Raw genomic sequence first — 17897 nt, 5'->3', positions numbered from 1 at the left:
AATTGATGGGGGAGGGTGTTCGGGACTCTGAAAGCAGAGCTGGGGGAAAGGGGACAGAGGGAAAGAGAGCTGGAGGAAAAGAGGGGGAAAGAGACACAGCTGAGGAAAAAGATAGGGGGAAGGAGAAAGTGAAAGAGAGACAGCTGGGGGAAAGGCGAATGGGGAAGAATATTTTGGGAGGGTGGGTGGTTCTAATGGAAACCAGAGAAGTCGATGTTAATGCCATCCAGTTGGAGGGTGGCCAGACAGAAGATGAGGTGTTGTTGCTCCAATTTGCAGGTGGTCTCAGTCTGGCAGTGCACGAGACCATGGACAGACATGTCAGCAGAAGAATGGGACGGGGAATTGAAAGGGGTGGCCACTGGGAAATTCCCGCTATTGTGGCAGACAGAGCTGAGTGCTCAACCAAGTGATCTCCCTGAATCTCTGATGTAGAGGAGACCATAACGGGAACACCGGATGCAGTAGATGACTCTGTGACTAGATTTGGTTTGCAAGACTTCTGGAAGAGCCTCGTTATCTTTCCCCATGTGACATGGCACTGTGGTTTTCAGCACTGCGTTCCCCATTGATTTATTGCAAGATTTAAAAAAAATTAGAGGTACAGCATGGTAACAGGCCCTTTGGCCCATGAGTCTGTGCTGCCCAACTACACCAAATGGCCTACAATCCTGTAGGTTTTTTGAACAGTGGGAGGAAACCGAAGCATTCGGAGGAACCCCACACAGATACCGGGAGAACGTGCAAACTCCTTCCAGACAGCACTGGATTTTAACCCAGTTCACTGGCGCAGTAACAGTGTTGAGCTAACCGCTACTCCAACCATAACTGTTCACGCAGCTGCCGACATGTTGCCTAGCAGATGCATCCTTTGCATTCTGGGGTCCAAAGTTAATAGCAGAGGGCATGTTGTTTGTGTACAAGTGGGACTCACAGCCTCTTCAACCAGGGTGAAATGGCCTGGGACCTTCTTGAAGGACCTGAGGGCAGGATAAGAGACCCCACAATTTGGGGAAATGTCCGATATGCTCACATAGATATGAGCCTAACGTTCCCCCATAACAGCGACATCTGAAGCCAGGCGTTAAAGTGAGATGGGGAACACACTGCCTGAGAGGGTAGAGGTGGAGGGGAGGACACTCACAACAGTTTGGAATCGGCACTTGATGTTATGCTTGTTGACTTTACGAGGGTTTAACACTTATCCGACTTTACTTCCCTTGAGCTGCTTCAATCAACTTCTAACGACCACCCCCCTGTCATATGTCACTTCTGGTTTCTGCCCCATTGCCTGCTGGGAATGTCATTCTTATTTACACAAATAATAACACACTTGAATCAGGGTTATGGATGAGGAGCAGGTCAAGGGGTTAGTGGAGATGGGGATTTGATGGCTAGCGTGGAGACGTCGGGCTGATGGGCCTTTCCCTGTGCTGTGTGACTCTACAAAGCCTCATCTCATCGAATGTGGCGCTCAGGGCCTCCCTTGAGCAGTGGTGAGCTGTAGTCTGTGAGAAGCAGCAGAGACCAGCAGCAGCTAGTGGGCCTGAGGTCAGGAGGATGAGAGTTACTGAGACCCTGGACTTTCTAAGCACGCGTGAGAGAACAGGAACATGTCCCTTTTCATGGCACCGTTTCTGGGGAAACATAAAGCTGTTGCATCAGGACAGCCAGGGCCAGTTTATCAGGGAATATTCCAGAAATGTTTGGGACAGAGGTTTCCAAGCAAGTGTTGAACCTCCCCCCGCCCCCCCCCTCACAGTCCAAATGCCAGCTGCTCTGCACAGGTTGTTGCAGGATTTTGCTTTAAGCGTTTGCAACCACAGGGGACTGTGGCCAAGATGGTGGTGCCTGTGCTCGGCAGTGGCTGTGAGGGGTTGGAGACTCCGGGGAGAAGAGGACAGGCATAGGGCACGAGAAAATGGGAAGAACACTTCCCGTTCAGAAGAAGAAGAGACGGCCCAACAGGTCAGTGACCACAGCAGCGGACCAGTGAGGGGCTCGGAGACTGAGGGACCCGCACTGGCTGCAGGTGACTTGTGGTCGGGGGTCCCACACGGGCTGCTGGAGACCGGCTCATGGGAACCAGGTCCCGGAGCCGGGATTTGTGATAGTGCTGAGAAGGGCTCCCGAAGCTTCCTGATCCTGTAGGAATTTTGGATCTGGAGCAAGGGTTGCCGATGGATTGAACAGGGGTCTGTGTGGCAGCAGAGGCCTGCTGGAGGCAAATCCACAGACACCCAGTGTCTCTGAAGGGACTCACTTTTCCTTTTCTTACTGCAAAGGGCTCCGGGTGACACAAATAATTACTTTTTGCCTTATGGCAGGCAGAAGGCAATATCATGTAATATTACATGTTCTGTACTATTACGTGACAATAATAGAAACTGGAATCTACCGACTGAATCAGTCGCAGTTTGAGTTGGGAGTGTACACATTGCATTGTGGCATGGAATAAACTGGGCAGTGCATGTGTTTAACTGGTAGCCATTCTCAACCATTTTTCGGCTGTCACCCCCCCACAGAACTCTGTTGAAAGCTTACAGGTCCCCTTCCCTGTGAAGCAGTCGAGTTTTGATGTCTTCTGTACTTCTACTGACTAGCTCTTGGTCTATACTCGTTGGAGGGGAGAAAATTCGAATGTTGAAAGACCTGGACGGAGTAGATGTGGCAAGGATGTTCCCTGTGATAGGGGAGTCTAGGACAAGAGGGCACAACTTCAGGATAGAAGGGCGTCAATTTAAAACCAAGATGTGGAAAAATGTCTTTATCCAGAGGGTCGTGAGTCTGTGCAACTTGTTGCCATGGGCAGCTGTGGCAGTGAGGTCATCGGGTGGAGTGGATTTAAGGCAGAGGTTGATAAGTACAGTACACACTGATTATCCAAAATGGTTGGGATCAGGCCTATTTCAGACAAACGATATTTTCGGAAAACTGGTCATTTAAAAAAAAACCAGCCCAGTAGCAACAGCAAATCATATTTAACAGTGGTTAAACAACAAGGGAAGGGTTTTAAAACATGAAATAATTTTTAAATTCTCATCAAAAAAAACAACCTGAACAAAATAAGATAAACCCAACACCAAATCCTCGAAATTCTACTCAAAGGTTTATCCAAAATTCTTTCAACCAGTGACGTCAGTTCGGCTCCGGAAAATTTTCAGATAACTGAGGATTTCTGATTGTTTCGGATATCCTCATTTATCCCAAATTTTTTGGAGGCAAAATGATGTCATTTCGGCCTCGAAATTTTTCCGATAACTAAGGATTTCTGATTTTTCTGAAATTGTGAATTATCTGGGGAAAAAATTTTTTTGGAGCTGAACAGTCGTCACTTTCGGGTCCAAAAAAATTTCGGATAACTGAGGATTTCTGATAATTCGATTTTGGATAATCGGAGGTGTACTGTATTCAATCAGTCAGGGCATCAAGGGTTACGGGGAGAAGGCCGGGGAGTGGGAGGATGGATCAGAATGGCGGAGCAGACTTGATGGGCCAATGGGCCTACTTCTGCTCCTATATCTTGGAATCTTGTTACATGAGGTGAAAAGAAAACAAGGTTTAAATGTCCTGGGTCTCCCTTGCTGGGTGGGAGGGAGGGGATGCTGTAGCGGTTAGCGCAACACTGTTACAGTGCCAGTGACCTGGGTTAAAATCCAGGGTGTTGTAGGGCCCCTGTCGAGAGTGGCTGTTCTAGAGAATGCTCATGTCAGAGTATCTGTGTACTAGTGAATACCTGTGTCACAATTTTTCACAATTTTTCACACTACCAACCCTCCTAGGAAGTGGGTAAACTTACCAGGCAAGCTGCACTTTCCCAGTGTACCATAATTTACCTGGTTAATCGGCGACCTGGGATTTTAAGACGGGGTGGGGGGAGGTCCTGCCTCCAGCGGTGACAATGCAAGAGCAGGTTGTGGTTTCCCACCGCCAGAAGGCAATTGCTGAGTTAATTCGGCTGGGCTCTGACGCTTGCCCCCACCAAGTGGCAGAACCCAGTTGAATTTAACTTGCCCTGCCAGGTTAGGACGTTTCACACCAATTTAGGCAATTCAACTCGCATGTAATCGGCAGTGTGAAAATGCGTGCCAGTCGGTGAAGGTCTGAATGGAGCTGAGATGCTTTGCTTACGGCAGAGTGTTGTACATTTGTGAAGAGTCTTGTTCACTCTGAGGCCTGGTCTTTGAGCAGTTTTAGTACGTTCGCGGTGTTATTGCGGGACGACTGAGATGCTGTGCTGTTGAGCATGTGTTTTCAGAATGGTGTTTGGTGTGAATGTTTATCACAGGAGTTGTCACAAATATTTCATTGGACCTTAGACTAATTGTATTTGGTGTTTTGTGTTGACTGTAGCTGTGTCGAGGGCTGAGGCCAGTCGTGTGTAACAGTCCCTCCATTCCAGCTTCCCGCTTCTTCCCAATTCCAGAGGCTGTCATTCTTTTTGACTCAGCTCTCTCTATCTCCCTCCTTCCCCCTTTTTTCCACTCTTTCTCTTTCCTTTCTCCACCCCCCCTCCCCCCTTCCCTTTATCTCCCTCTTTTATCTGGACCTCGGAGTTTGGAATGTCACTACTGGCCTCCAATCTCACCCCAGACCTTTCCTCCCTTCTCTTTCTCCACCCTGCTCATTTCCCTTCTTCCTTGGAATCCTCCATTCCTTTCTGCTTATCTCCCTTGTCCTTCAGTAGGTATTTCCTTCCATTCCTTCTTTCTCTTTGCTCATCATTTTTTCATTTTCTTCCTTTTTGTCTGCCCTCCCCCGTGCATCACACTTTCTTACCCAACTCTCTCCTTTCTCATTTTCATTTGTTCTGTTTCTCACAGCCTATTGCAGCTTCTCTCATCTCTGTTCCATCCCTACATTTCACTCTGCCTTTCCCCTCTCTCTCTCTCGTGCTCCTTTCCTTCTCTCCTTCTCCCCCCCTTTTACACTCTTCATCTTTGTTTCCCTAACTCTTTCTCTGTTCCTATCTTTCTCCTTCATCCTCTCTCCCACTCTCCTCCCTCCTCCCTCCCACTTTCGTTCCCCTACCCCTCCCTCCCCGCAATTTTCTCCATTCTCTCTGCATCCTCTCTCCCTCTCTGCCCCTCCCCCTCTCATCTACCTCTCCCATCTCCTCTTGCTCTCTCCCTCTTCCCTCCCTTTCTTTCTCCCCTCTTTCCCTCCCTCCCTCTGTGTCTTTCTCCATCTGTCCATCTCTCTCCCTCTCTGTCTCCATCTCTCTCTCTTTCTGTGTGTGTGTCTCCGTCTTCCCCCCCCCCCCCCACGCCGTCCCTCCTACTACCCCCCCCCCCCCCCCGAATGACATTCATCAGGCTGGTGCTTTCTTGAGCTGCTGATGTTGCAGCCAGTCTTGTGCTGTCCCTGTGAAGGGGTTGCCTGCCTGAGAGGGGGCTCTGCGTGCTAAAACACAGACGAGCAATGATGTGAGTAAGCCCTGTGAGGGTCCGGCTGCTTGGTGCTGCCTCTTCTGCCAGCGTCTCGAGCACGCTCGCACTCTTCCCTGAACCAGTGTGGTGGCAGCACTCGAAGAAGCGGTAGAATGTTGAACCAGTTCTCAGTCTCTGTACAGAGATGGCCTTGGGAAACGGAGGAATGCATTCTCAGTTCTCCTCCAGCTGGCCTGTCCTGGGTCCCCGCAGGAGAAGTATATGGTATATCTACAGGTAAAAATATTTGTCAAGGAAATAGAGGGGAAGGGGTCTCCTCTGGGGCCTGGACAAGCAGCATGCTTCACTGTAAGAGGGCTTTTTTTTAAAACAGGGGCCTAGTCTTTCATGAAAAGACCGGTGACTAACACCCCATTCACTCGCAGATTTCTTCCTTAATTACCTTCATTCATCTGCCTTCAGCACACTGTCTCATTCCCGACCTTCCTCTTTCTGTTTCTGCCCAGCATCAAGAGCCTCCCCCCACCACTTCCCACCTCCCCCCCTCCATTCAGAACCCTGTGTCGCAGAGCTCTGCATGCACATTAATAACCTGAATGAGTGCATTGAGTTTTTCATTGATCAGCCACCAGAGTGTGTACTAGTGAAAGGGGGGGGGGAGGGGAGGGGGGGGGGGAGGGGAGGGAGGGGGGGGTTTAAATAGAGGGAACGGGCGTGGGTTGGAGGGAGGGGAGGTATGTGGGTGGAAGGTTGCTTGAGAAGCAGAGGTGAAGGCCTTTAGTGGCAATGTTATCGAAAAGCAGACCATGAGAAGGTTTACTGTTTGTGTGTATGTTGATGGTGTGTGTGTGTGTGTGTGCACTTGTGTGTGTGCACCCATACATGTGTGTGCGCGCACACCCGTGTGTGTGTGTGTGTGTGTGTGTGTGTATTTGTGTACTTTTATGTGTGTGTGTATTTGTGTACTTTTATGTGTGTGTGGCTATGTGTATTTGTGTCTGTGTGTGTCTGTGATGAATGTGTGCACGTACGTATGCGCGCATGTGGGCACAAATGTGTGAATGTGCTTGTACAGTGCATTGGAGGGGAGGTATGTACACACCAAAGGTTGTGAATATGCATGGGGGTTTTGCATGAATGCAGGCTTTATGCCTGGTGTGAGTGTGTGCATGCGCATATGGGGGTGGCTCCAAGTTTTTGTGCACAAATGTGTGGGGTGGGTGTAGTTTGCACGTTTCTGCCCGAGTGTACACACGTGTGTTTAGATGTGCATTTTCCCTTGCACACATTTTATCAGCAGGTGTGAGCTGTCTGCTCACTCTCTGAGTAAGCATGAGCGTGTTGGGTCAGCCTGCTCGTGACATGGGCTCGGGCATTGCCTCTGCATGAACACAGCTCTCGCCCTCCCTCTGACGCCCTGCGGATCAGATGCCCTGTTCACCACACTGCTGTTCTCCCCGACCCTGTTCCCGTTCTCCCTGTGGTTACTGACCTACATGGATACCTGATCTCTCAAGTCCTCCAGTACTGATTGTGGGATCTCCTTGTGGTGAAACACCTGGGCTGTAATAAGTGCTGTTTCAAAGTTGCTAGTTTTTGTTGTTAGCTAAAACTGTCTCTGACCCAACTTGCCTGTCAATCAGACTCCCAAGCTCCTCCCTGTCTCACCCCCAGCCTACCCATCAGCCATTGTCCATTGCTGAATGATGAATGCTGATTCCAGGCACTCATTCCTGACCCTCAGACCCATGTCAACTGATGTCACCAGACATTTCCCTGAACCCACAACCGGATCTAGATTCATACCCACATTTGGACCTGGATCTGGTCTCACATCTGGACCAGGATCTGCATCCACATCTGGGCTTGTGGCTGGACCTGGATTTGAACCGGTCCTACACGTAGACCTGAATCCAGATTCATGTCTGGACTTTGATTTGTGTCCACATCTTGACCTGGATCCAGTCCAGATCTGGACCTGAATCCAGGCCCATATCTGGATGATCCATATCCACCTCTGGACCTAGAATTGGACACTGCACTAAAATAGCCTTGACGTCCCTTGACGCCTGTCACTAGATGGGGAGGGTGATTAGGGCAGTAGCTGGCAGAATCCTGGTTCATGGGCTGGAATCCAAAGGGCCAGCTTCCCCTTTCCTTCCCTAGCCACTCCAAACCCCTCTCTCCTTGCTGAACCCTGGTTCTACCCTCCCACATCCTGTGTCTCAGTGTGATGTTAACTCAAAGTCTCCAGAAAACAATGCTGAGGAGACTCCAAGGGTTTGAAATGGATGGGGTGTTAGTTCTCATTTCGATTGTGGGATGACCAGAACTGCACAGAGCACTCCAACTACCATCTAACTGGAGACAGGGGTGGGGTTCCATTCCTCCTCCCAACCCAACATGGTCCTGTTGCCTGGAGTCTCTGGGTGGTGGTGGGGCTGTGAAACCTCCGTCAATGGTGCTAAGGCCAACTTTGAGATAAAGATGAGAGCCACCTGCACGTCCTTCCCCACAGTTGCTCCTGCACCCCCCACTCCCATTCCCACGGTGTGAGGGGAGGTGGGACAACCCCTCAGTGGGCTCATGGGGAACGAAGTTGCGAATGGAGGAGGCTTCCTATTTTAGGGTGGAAACATATTCTGAGAGGGCAAGGCCCAGTTATCTATCTGTAGGGTATGTCACCTTGGACACTAATTTAAAATTTAGATACACAGCATGAGAACAGGTTCATCTGGCTCATGGGCCTGTAGTGCCATATACCCAAATTAACCTGAAACTCCCCACCCCACCCCCATAGGTTTTGAACGGTGAGAGGAAGTTGGAGCACCCGGAGGAAACCCAAATGGACTCGGAGAGCACATACAAACTCCTTATGACAGTGCGGGATTCAAACCCCAGTCCTGATTCTGTAGGAGCTAACTGTGTTGCCTACTGACTCCTAAAGGAGACCAAAACCTCCTAAACCTCCAACTTCCAGATCTGACCAGATCTCTAGACTATTCCCATTCTCCCCATTCTGTCACCTGGAGTGCACTCTGGTCTGGGGCCTTGCTCTAGTCTAGATCTTCAGTGTGGCACCTTTCTCTAGATCTTCAGTGTGGCACCTTTCTCTAGATCTTCAGTGTGGTACTTTCTCTAGATCTTCACTCGAAGGCCTTGCTCCAGATCTTCAGTTTGGGACCCAGATTTTCAGTCTGGGCCCTCACTATATCTCCAGGCTGGGCCCAATGCACCAGATCTTCAGTTTGGGACCTGGGAGGAATGACTGTACATACAACTGAATGTTGTGTTCCTGGGTTACAAACACCCCAGACACCCCTACATTCAAACCTTCTCCTAGACTGTTAAATTCAATGTCCCAATGCACATACGCATGCTCTTTACTGAAGAAGACAGAGCTGGTTTCCTCTCTCTCTGCACTTTAAAAAAAAATGTTCTTTCTAATCAGCCTGAAATGCTTTAAATGCCTTTTTTTTTTACAATACTGTGGGAGTATGACTATCTCCAGTGATTTTTGGTCCATTTTCCAACTTATGAACAAATTTGACTCATGCACAGGTGTCAAATGTAACCTGATTGTTACCCAGAGACAGCTGGTACTGTACCAACCAACACACTGTACCAACACTGTACCAACACAGAACACTTCAACACAGGGGTATACAACACAGGATATCTGCCCGAACATGATGCCCCATTTCAACTATGCTGTCTGTTCATGATCCATTCCCTGGGTATTCCTGTTGCCTTCACTACTCGTGGCTGCATGTTCCAGGCACCCAAACCCCACCTTAAACACATCCTCTGGTATGTGTGGATTTTACCCTGGGGGAAACATTCTTACTGCCCACCCTATCAATTGGTGTTACGGTGAGCGTAGTGGTTAACGCGACTCTATTATGGCGCCAGTGACCGGGGTTCAAATCCCAAGCTGTCTGTAAGGAGTTTATACATTCTCTCCATGTCTGCATGGGTTTCCTCCCACCCTTCAAATATGTACCAGGGTTGGAGGTCAATTGGGCAGCACGAGCTTGTTGGCTGAAAGGGCCTGTTACCATGCTGTATGTGTAAATTACATTTAAAAATTAAGTGCCTCTTAATTTAATAGATCTCTATCACATCTCCCCTCATCCTTCGATGCTCCAGAGAAAATAATTGAAGTTTGCTCAAGCTCTTGTTATAACACAGACCCTCTAATCCAGGCAACATCTTTGTAAATCTCTTCTGTACCCTTTCCAAAGGCTCCACTCCTTCCTGTAATGAGGCAAGCAGAGCTGTACCTGATACTCCGTGCATTCCCCACCAAAGCTGTAATGTGACTCTTTCCTCTTGTACTTGAGGGTAGCACAATGCTATTACAGTGCCAGCGACCCTCAAGAGCCTAACTCTTTTTTGAGGTAGTAACAAAGCAGACTGATGAAGGTAGAGTGGTAGATGTGGATTTTAGTAAGGCATTTGACAAGTTTTCCCATGGTAGACTCATTCCAAAAGTCATGGGGCATGGGATCGATGGCACCTTGGCTGTGTGGATTCAGAACGGGCTTGGCTGCAGAAAGCAGAGCGAACAGCAAGTATTCTGCCTGGAGGTCGGTAACTAGCGGAGTTCCACAGGGATCTGTTCTGGGACCCCTGCTCTTTGTGATATTTACAAATGACCTGGACAAAGAATTAGAGGGATGGATCAATAAGTTTGAAGATAACACAAAGGATGGAGGTGTGGTGGATAGTATAGGAGGTTGTCGTAGGTTACAATAGGAGGTAGACAAGATGCAGGTGGAAAAATGGCAGATGGAGTTCAATCTGGATAAGTGTGAGGTGATGCATTTTGGAAGTTCAAACTTGAAGGCAGAGTGCATGGTTAATGGTCGGTTACTGAACAGTGTGGAAGAACAGAGGGGCCTTGGTGTCCAAATCCACACATCTCTCAAGGTTGCCGCATAGATTGATCGGACAGTTCAGAATGCTTATGGTATACTGGCATTCATTAGTCGGTGGATTGAGTTCAAGAGTTGTGAGGTCATATTACAGCTCTATAAAACTGGTGATACCACACATAGAATATTGTGTTCAGTTCTGGCATCTCATTACAAAAAAGATGTGGAAGTCATGAAGAGGGTGCAGAGGAGATTTACCAAGATGACGCCTGGATTGGAGAACATGTCTTTAGAGGCAAGGTATCAGAGCTAGCCCTTTTTCTTTGGAGTGAAGGATGACAGGCAACTTAACCCTTTGGACTCCATGTCCCTGATTTCAACAAGTGCATATGCTCCATGTCCCCGTTTTTAGAGACTGGTTTTTACCCAACGATGTACTGTACTACTGTATCATGGATCCAGTCCGGAATACATAAAATGAAAGTCCAAAGGGAGGTCTACAAGATTATGAGAGGCATAGATAGGATGGACAGCCAGCACCCTTTTCCCAGGGTGTCAGTAGCAAATACCAGAGGACATCTGTACAAAGTGAAGGGAGGGAAGTTTAGGGGAGAAATTATTTTTACACAGAGTTGAGGGCACTTAGAATGCCCTGCCAGGGCATTGTTTGGTACAACAGGGGCATTTTAGACACTCTGAGACACATGGATGCAAGAAAAATAGAGGGTTATGGGTGTGAGGTAGGGAAGGTTTAGTTTACGGAGTAGGTTTCTGTCGGTCAGCACAACATCGTGGGCTGAAGTGTCTGTAGTGTGCTGCCCACACAGCTCCTATGTCTGTAAGGAGTTTGTACATTCTCCCCGTGTCTGTGTGGGTTTCTCCCATTCAAAATCTATGGCAGTTTTAGGTTAATTGATATATTTGGCTGGCACAGGCCCATGAGCTGAAAGGACCTGTTACCGTGCTGCATGTCTAAATTTAACAGTCTAATATTTTAAAAAATTTAAAATTTGATGCCCTGTACAATAAAGCCATTTCACATTCACCATCCTATCCAACTTGTCTCTCAGTACTGTCTGCACATTGAACTGCTCTGAGGAGATTGTGTGCGACAGCACTGGGTATCCCGATGCTGACAGTGCATTGCAGAGCCTAGTTCCAGGATTGACTGTGGAACTGACAGGACTGTGTGATGGAGAATAACTGCTCTGCTCAGGTCCCAGAACTGACTGTGAAAAGCAAGTGTGAATGTCGAAGCAATAAGTGTCTCAGTGTTTGAGAAGTCCAAGTCGAGGAATGTGTAAGTGTTCCAGGAATTACTCTGGATGTTAAATGACTGAGTACTCAAAAGTGAAAGTGCGTGTAACAGCCCTAACAATGGATATCACAGGGCCGCATTCCAGTGCTGACTGTAGAATTAGTAGGCCAATTGTCCGAAAATGTGTGCAACAGATTGTCACTGAGAACAACCACATATGTGTAATGTAACTTAGTTTCCAAGAAACGATTGCAAGCATTAAAGAACTGGGCCATTACAGGCCAGGTTGAGTAGGGCTAGGTGGGCAAGGATTGATATTGGTGCAGTAAGACTTGCTGTGATATTGGTGAGGGTGGGAGGGGTTGATCCCAAATATCCAAAGTGTGTGTGATAACTGCGTCCTCCAGAAATGACTGAGCTGAGTGTCAGAGATTGTGACATCGGGCTGTGTGGGCAGCAAGGGGTAGGGTCCAAGAGTGGATTGGGCATTATTACAGACTGCCACTCACCACTGAGGGATCAAAGACTGACAGCATTGAGAGCAGGGCTGGGAGTCCCATTGTGGACCGGAAATGTAACACAGTTGCTACTGATAGTTACTGAGGGTCTGTAGAATGTGATGGAGGGTCCAAGGGGGTGTACAATGTGACAGAGGGTCTGACGGAGTGTACAACGTTTCTGAGGGTATGTGCTATGTGTCTGATGGTCTGGGGAGTGTACATTGTGACTGATGATTCAAGTGTGTCTACAATGTGATTGAGGGTTTGAGGAAGTGCACATCTGAGTTTCCGAGGGTGTGTGCATCATGACTGAGGGTCCGGGTGTGTACAATGGGACTGAGGGTTCGGGTGTGTACAATGGGACTGAGGGTCCGGGTGTGTACAATGGGACTGAGGGTCCGGGTGTGTACAATGGGACTGAGGGTTCAAGTGTGTACAATGGGACTGAGGGTCCGGATATGCATAACGGGACTGAGGCTGTGTACAATGTGACTGAGGGTTTGGGGTATGTGCAATGCGACAGAGATCCAGGGGAGTGTACAATGTGACCTGAGGGTCCAATATTGTGTACAACATGTCTGAGGGTCAAGGGAGTGTACACCATCACTGGGGTCTGAGGGTGTGTACAACATGATTGAGGCTGCGTACAATGTGTCTGAGGGTTCACTAGTGCGTATAACAAGACTGGGAGTCCGAGGGAGTGTACAATGTGACTGAAGCTGTGCACAATGTGACCGAGTGTCCAAGAGTGTGTACAATGTGACTGAGTCTGTGTACAATTTGACTGAGGGTGTGAACCACATAACTGAGGGTCTGGGAAGTATACAGCATCACTGAGGGTGGGAGGGAGGTGTACAACGTGACTGAAGCTATGCACAATGTAACTGAATGTCCAAGAGCGTGTACAATGTGACTGAGTCTGTGTACAATCTCACTGAGGGTGTGAACAACAGAACTGAGGGTCTGAGGAGTGTACAACATCACTGAGGGTAGGAGGGAGGTGTACAACTTGATTGAGGCTGTGTACAATGTGACTGAGGGTCCGAGGGTGTGAACAACATAACTGAGGGTCCGAGAAGATGTACATCATCACTAAGGGACGGAGAACAATATGACGGGCTGAGGGAGTGTACAAGCATGTGGGAAGACCAGATGTTGTGTTTATTAGGACTGGAACCATCCTCTCCCCCTCCACTTCTACTTACAAGGATGGGGTGGGAGAAGGCTGTGTTCCCAGAAATTGGAATGTGTCACGATTTTTTGTAATGCAAACACCTCTGTAGGTGTCAAAAACTGAATTGGAAAAGAAAGATTTGTTTCACCTTTGTTCACAGAGATTTTTTACAGGAGTACATTTTTATGCCGACGTCCAATTCTTTTTTAGCTGTGATCTATGAATTGAATTTGTATGACCTGTATTGCTGGAACATAGGTGTTGATGGTGTGCTTGTGTGTGTCACTATGTTCCAGTGTTGACGCCGTGTGTGTCACTGTATCCCAGTGTTGACGGCATGTGTCAATCACAGTGTCTGTGTTGACGGCATGTTACACTGTTCCAGTGTTGACGCCGTGTGTGTCACTGTGTCCCGCTGTTGACGATGTGTATGACTGTGTTCCAGTGTTGACTCTGTGTGTGTGTGTGTCACTATGTCCCAGTGTTGACTGTGTATAACACTGTGTCCCAGGGTTAATGGTATGTTACTGTTGACAGTGTGCGTGTGTGTGTATGTGTGTGAGACTGTGTCCCAGTGTTGACGTGTGCATCATACTGTGTCCCAGTGTTGACAGCGTGTGTCACTGTGTCCCAATGTTGATGGTCTGTGTCACAATATGTTCGTGTTGCTGGAGTGTGTCCCAGTGTTTTGACAGTGTGATTCACTGCATCCCAGTGTTGACAGTGGGTGTCACACTGTGTCCCAATGTTGACGGTCTGTGTCACTGTGTCCCAGTGTTGACGACGTGATTCACACTGTGTCCCAGTGTTGACGTTGTGTCATGTGTCACAATGTCCTAGTGTTGATGGTGTGCGCAGCGTTGGCGCTGTGCTTCACTGTGTCCCAGCGTTGGCGCTGTGCTTCACTGTGTCCCAGCGTTGGCGCTGTGCTTCACTGTGTCCCAGCGTTGGCGCTGTGCGTGTCACTGTGTCCCAGCGTTGGCGCTGTGCGTGTCACTGTGTCCCAGCGTTGGCGCTGTGCGTGTCACTGTGTCCCAGCGTTGGCGCTGTGCGTGTCACTGTGTCCCAGCGTTGGCGCTGTGCGTGTCACTGTGTCCCAGCGTTGGCGCTGTGCGTGTCACTGTGTCCCAGCGATGGCGCTGTGCGTGTCACTGTGTCCCAGCGTTGGCGCTGTGCGTCACTCTATTAAGTACATCTTTAAGAGGCAGTATCTAAAGAAAACAACCTCTGTCAAGGTCCCCCATCACCCTATTCACTCTGCTACCATTAGGGAAAAGGTATGGGAGTTTGAAGACAAGCACCCAGCGGCACAAGAACAGCTTCTTCCCCTATGCCATAGGATTTCTGAATGGACAATGAACCACAGACACTGCCTCACTTTCTCTTCTTTTTGCACTAATCTATTTATTTTTAAATGCAAGTTTATGAGGAACATTTGCACTGTAATGCTGCCACATAGCAAATGAATGACACAAGCTCATGATGAATTTTGATTCTGGTTGACAAAGGGAAATGAGTGATATATGTATGGAATTTGTGAAGACCTGTGATTTGAAGAATCATTGTTCACTGGGATAAATCACTGGAATGAAAGCAGTGAGGCTTAGTAAGGATTTTAAGGATGGTAGATGAGTGTCTTCCCCAAGAGTCAGCGGTGAGACAACTTGTGGTGTGATCTGGCGTGGATGTTGGAATGCCTGAGAAGGGAGGAGGAAGTGGGGTGTGTGTGTCCCGCACTGACTGTGTATCATGTCAGGCCCAGTCCACCGTGTGCCCACACCTTCCCTTGGTTCCTGAGGCTCCTCGCCTTCCCATTCCCACCTCAAATGACCTTGCCGTGAAATTTCCTGTCTGAGCTCAACCCCCTCCATCGCTGGCCCTTGTACACTGTCACTGGTTGACAGCGATCAAGGTGCTGGCAGAATTAGAACCACTGAACTCGTTCATCCAAAGGACTTCACTGGGTTAGGCAAACATTCTGGAAATCGTGCTCTGCTTTTGAAAGGTTTGCTGAGCTTTGCAGCCTGCTGGAGCAGTAGACAGAAGGATCCTCCAGCACTCATTCTCTCTGACTCGTTTGCTTTCCACCCAGCTCGAGAGCCTATTCCAGCCTCTCGCCTGTGTGTTGTGCTCCACTGAATGGAGTGAAACGCAAAAGTCTGCAGACACTGATTGCAGTCAAAGCACAGAAATACTGGAGGAATTCAGCCAGTCTCTCAGCGTCCACAGGAGGTAGATCCTCATCTTCTTCCCCATATCTCTTTCTTTCAACAATTCAGTTCTCACCTTTGCTCTCGTATCCCATCTTTATCTGGACACCTTCCTGATTTTTTGCTTATACCTTGAAGAAGAGCTTGGGCCCAAAACATCGGTAATACATCTTTACCTCCTGCGAACATGGCGAGACTGGCTGAGTTCTTCCAGCATTTCAGTGTTTTGCTCTCCACTGAACCATGTCTCCCATCACACCTCCATTTTAAAATCTGTATACTGTTTCCTTGTCATCTCCTCCTCATCTGTGACAGGGGAGTGCCTCCAAGGTCTCCAGAATGTAATTGTGTCTGGGACATGCCTGCAGGTGGAATTACTGTCCATCTCCAGTTGCCCTGGGCTGAGGATTTGGTGCAATGAGTTATGGGGCCCAGATCAAGAAAGGACAGATTTATTTCCCCAAGGTTCATCATTTTACTTTTAGTATCTGGTAGATTCAAGTTCAGTGGTCAAGCCCTGGAGGTTAGTGACTCGTGGAGTTCTGCAGGAATCTGTTCTGGAACCCCCTGCTCTTCATGACTTTTAGAAAAGACCTGGACTTAGATGGATGGGTCAGTAAATTTGCAGATGATATGAAAGTCAGAGGTGTTGTGAAGAGTGGAGAAGGTTATCCAACAGGATATAGACAGGATGCAGAGTCAGGGTGGGGGAGTGGCAGATGGAGTTCAAACCAGATAAGTGTGAGGTTATGCATTTTGGTAGGTCAAACTTGAACACATAACAGTGCGGCAGAACAGAGGGATGTTGGGATCCAAATCCATACATCTCTCAAGGTTGCTGTGCAGGTCGATAGGGTAGTTAAGAAGGCCTATGGGATGCTGGGCTTCATAACTCTGGGGGGGGGGGGGATTGAGTTCAGGAGTTGTGAGGTAATGCTGCAGCTCTATAAGTCTCTGGCAAGACCACACTGAATAGGGTGCAGTGATGTGGCAGGATGTTGCCTGGATTGGAAAATATGTCTCTTGAGGCAAGGTTAGCAGAGCTGGGACTGTTCTCTTTGGTGGGATGAAGGATGAGAGGTTACTTAATAGAGGTCTACAAGATTCTGAGAGGCAAAGATAAGGTGGACAGCCAGTGCCTTTTTCCCATGGCGAAAGTAGCAAACACAAAGGGAGGAAAGTTTAGGGGAGACATTGGGGTAAATTTTTTACAGGGGTTGGCGTAGTGGTTAGTGCAACACCTTTACAATGCCAGTGATCGGGCCGGACCGGGGTTTCGAATCGCGTGCTGTCGGTGAGGAGTTTGTACATTCTCCCTGTGTCTGCCTGGGTTTTCTCCAGGGGATGATTTCCTCCCACATACAAGGTGTAGGTTAATGGGGTGTAAATTGGGTGGCACAGACTCATAGGGCTGTTACCGTGCTGTATGTCTTATTTTTTTTCAAATAGAGTGTATGGATGCCTGGAATGCCCTGCTGGGGATGGTGGTGGAGGCTAAACATTGGGGGATGGATGAAAGAATGGGCAGCCTGGTTGGTGTAGTGGTTGGTGCAATCGGGACCAGGGTTTGAATCCCATGCTTTCTGTAAGGAGTTGGTACGTTATCCCTGCGTCTGCGTGGGTTTTCTCCAAGGGCTCCGGTTTCCGTCCAACGTTCAAAACGTACCGGGGGTGTAGGATAATGAGGTGTAAATTTGGCAGAACAGACTCGTGGGCCAAAAGGCCTGTTAAAATTAAAATTAAAAAAAAAAATTGGAGCATTATGAGGGTTTTGGGTTTTTTTAGGTTAGTGCTGTAGTGTTCTATGTTCAAGTTTATTGTCATATGATTGCATGCAACAGCGTTCTCTGGACCTCGGTGCAAAAAACCATCTAAACACACATACAAATGTAACACCATATACAGACCAGTGGTATGTAAGCAGAACATAATTCATATATACAAACAAATAAATATTGTCTCATGAGTATGAGAGTCTTGGAGGGTTAGTGTGAGCAGTTCCTTTGGTCGTTCAGCGTTCTCACTGCCTGTGGGAAGAAGCTGTTCCTCAGCCTGGTGGTGCTGGCTCTGATCCTCCTGGATCTCTACCCCGACGGGAGCAGCTGAAAGATGCGTGTGGAAGGGGTCCTCAATGATTTTTCATGTCCTTTTCAGATAACAATTGTCGTAAACCACGTCGATGGGGGTGGTGGGGGAGGGAGGGAGGATCAGAGTTTGCTCTCCTGACACTGGCCTTTATTTGAACAAAAAAAAGTGGTACTGTTTATAAAATTAATTTTAATTTAATTACCCAGCTACCTGGTGAGGTTCAAATGTATGTCTGTGGATTACTGATCTGGTTAGTGACATCATCCCCAATCTATTCATGGTCCTGTCTTCAGCTGTCCAGATCCCAGGTTCTGGAATTCCATCCATAAATTACTCCACTTTTCTACATTGAGGCATTCCTTAAAACCTGCTCCTTTGATGGACTTCTTGACCATTTATC

The 17897-nt window shown here is 48.2% G+C and overlaps 1 protein-coding gene across 1 annotated transcript in view; it reads left to right on the top strand.

The window, feature by feature from the left end:
* The window catches only part of LOC138748050 (SH3 and multiple ankyrin repeat domains protein 1-like), a 92511-nt gene that overhangs the window by 47525 nt on the left and 27089 nt on the right, over positions 1-17897 (top strand).

This window comes from Narcine bancroftii, chromosome 13, assembly GCF_036971445.1.
Source record: "Narcine bancroftii isolate sNarBan1 chromosome 13, sNarBan1.hap1, whole genome shotgun sequence".
In the NCBI taxonomy this organism is placed as follows: Eukaryota; Metazoa; Chordata; class Chondrichthyes; order Torpediniformes; family Narcinidae; genus Narcine; species Narcine bancroftii.
This window is presented reverse-complemented; position numbering and strand designations above follow the sequence as displayed.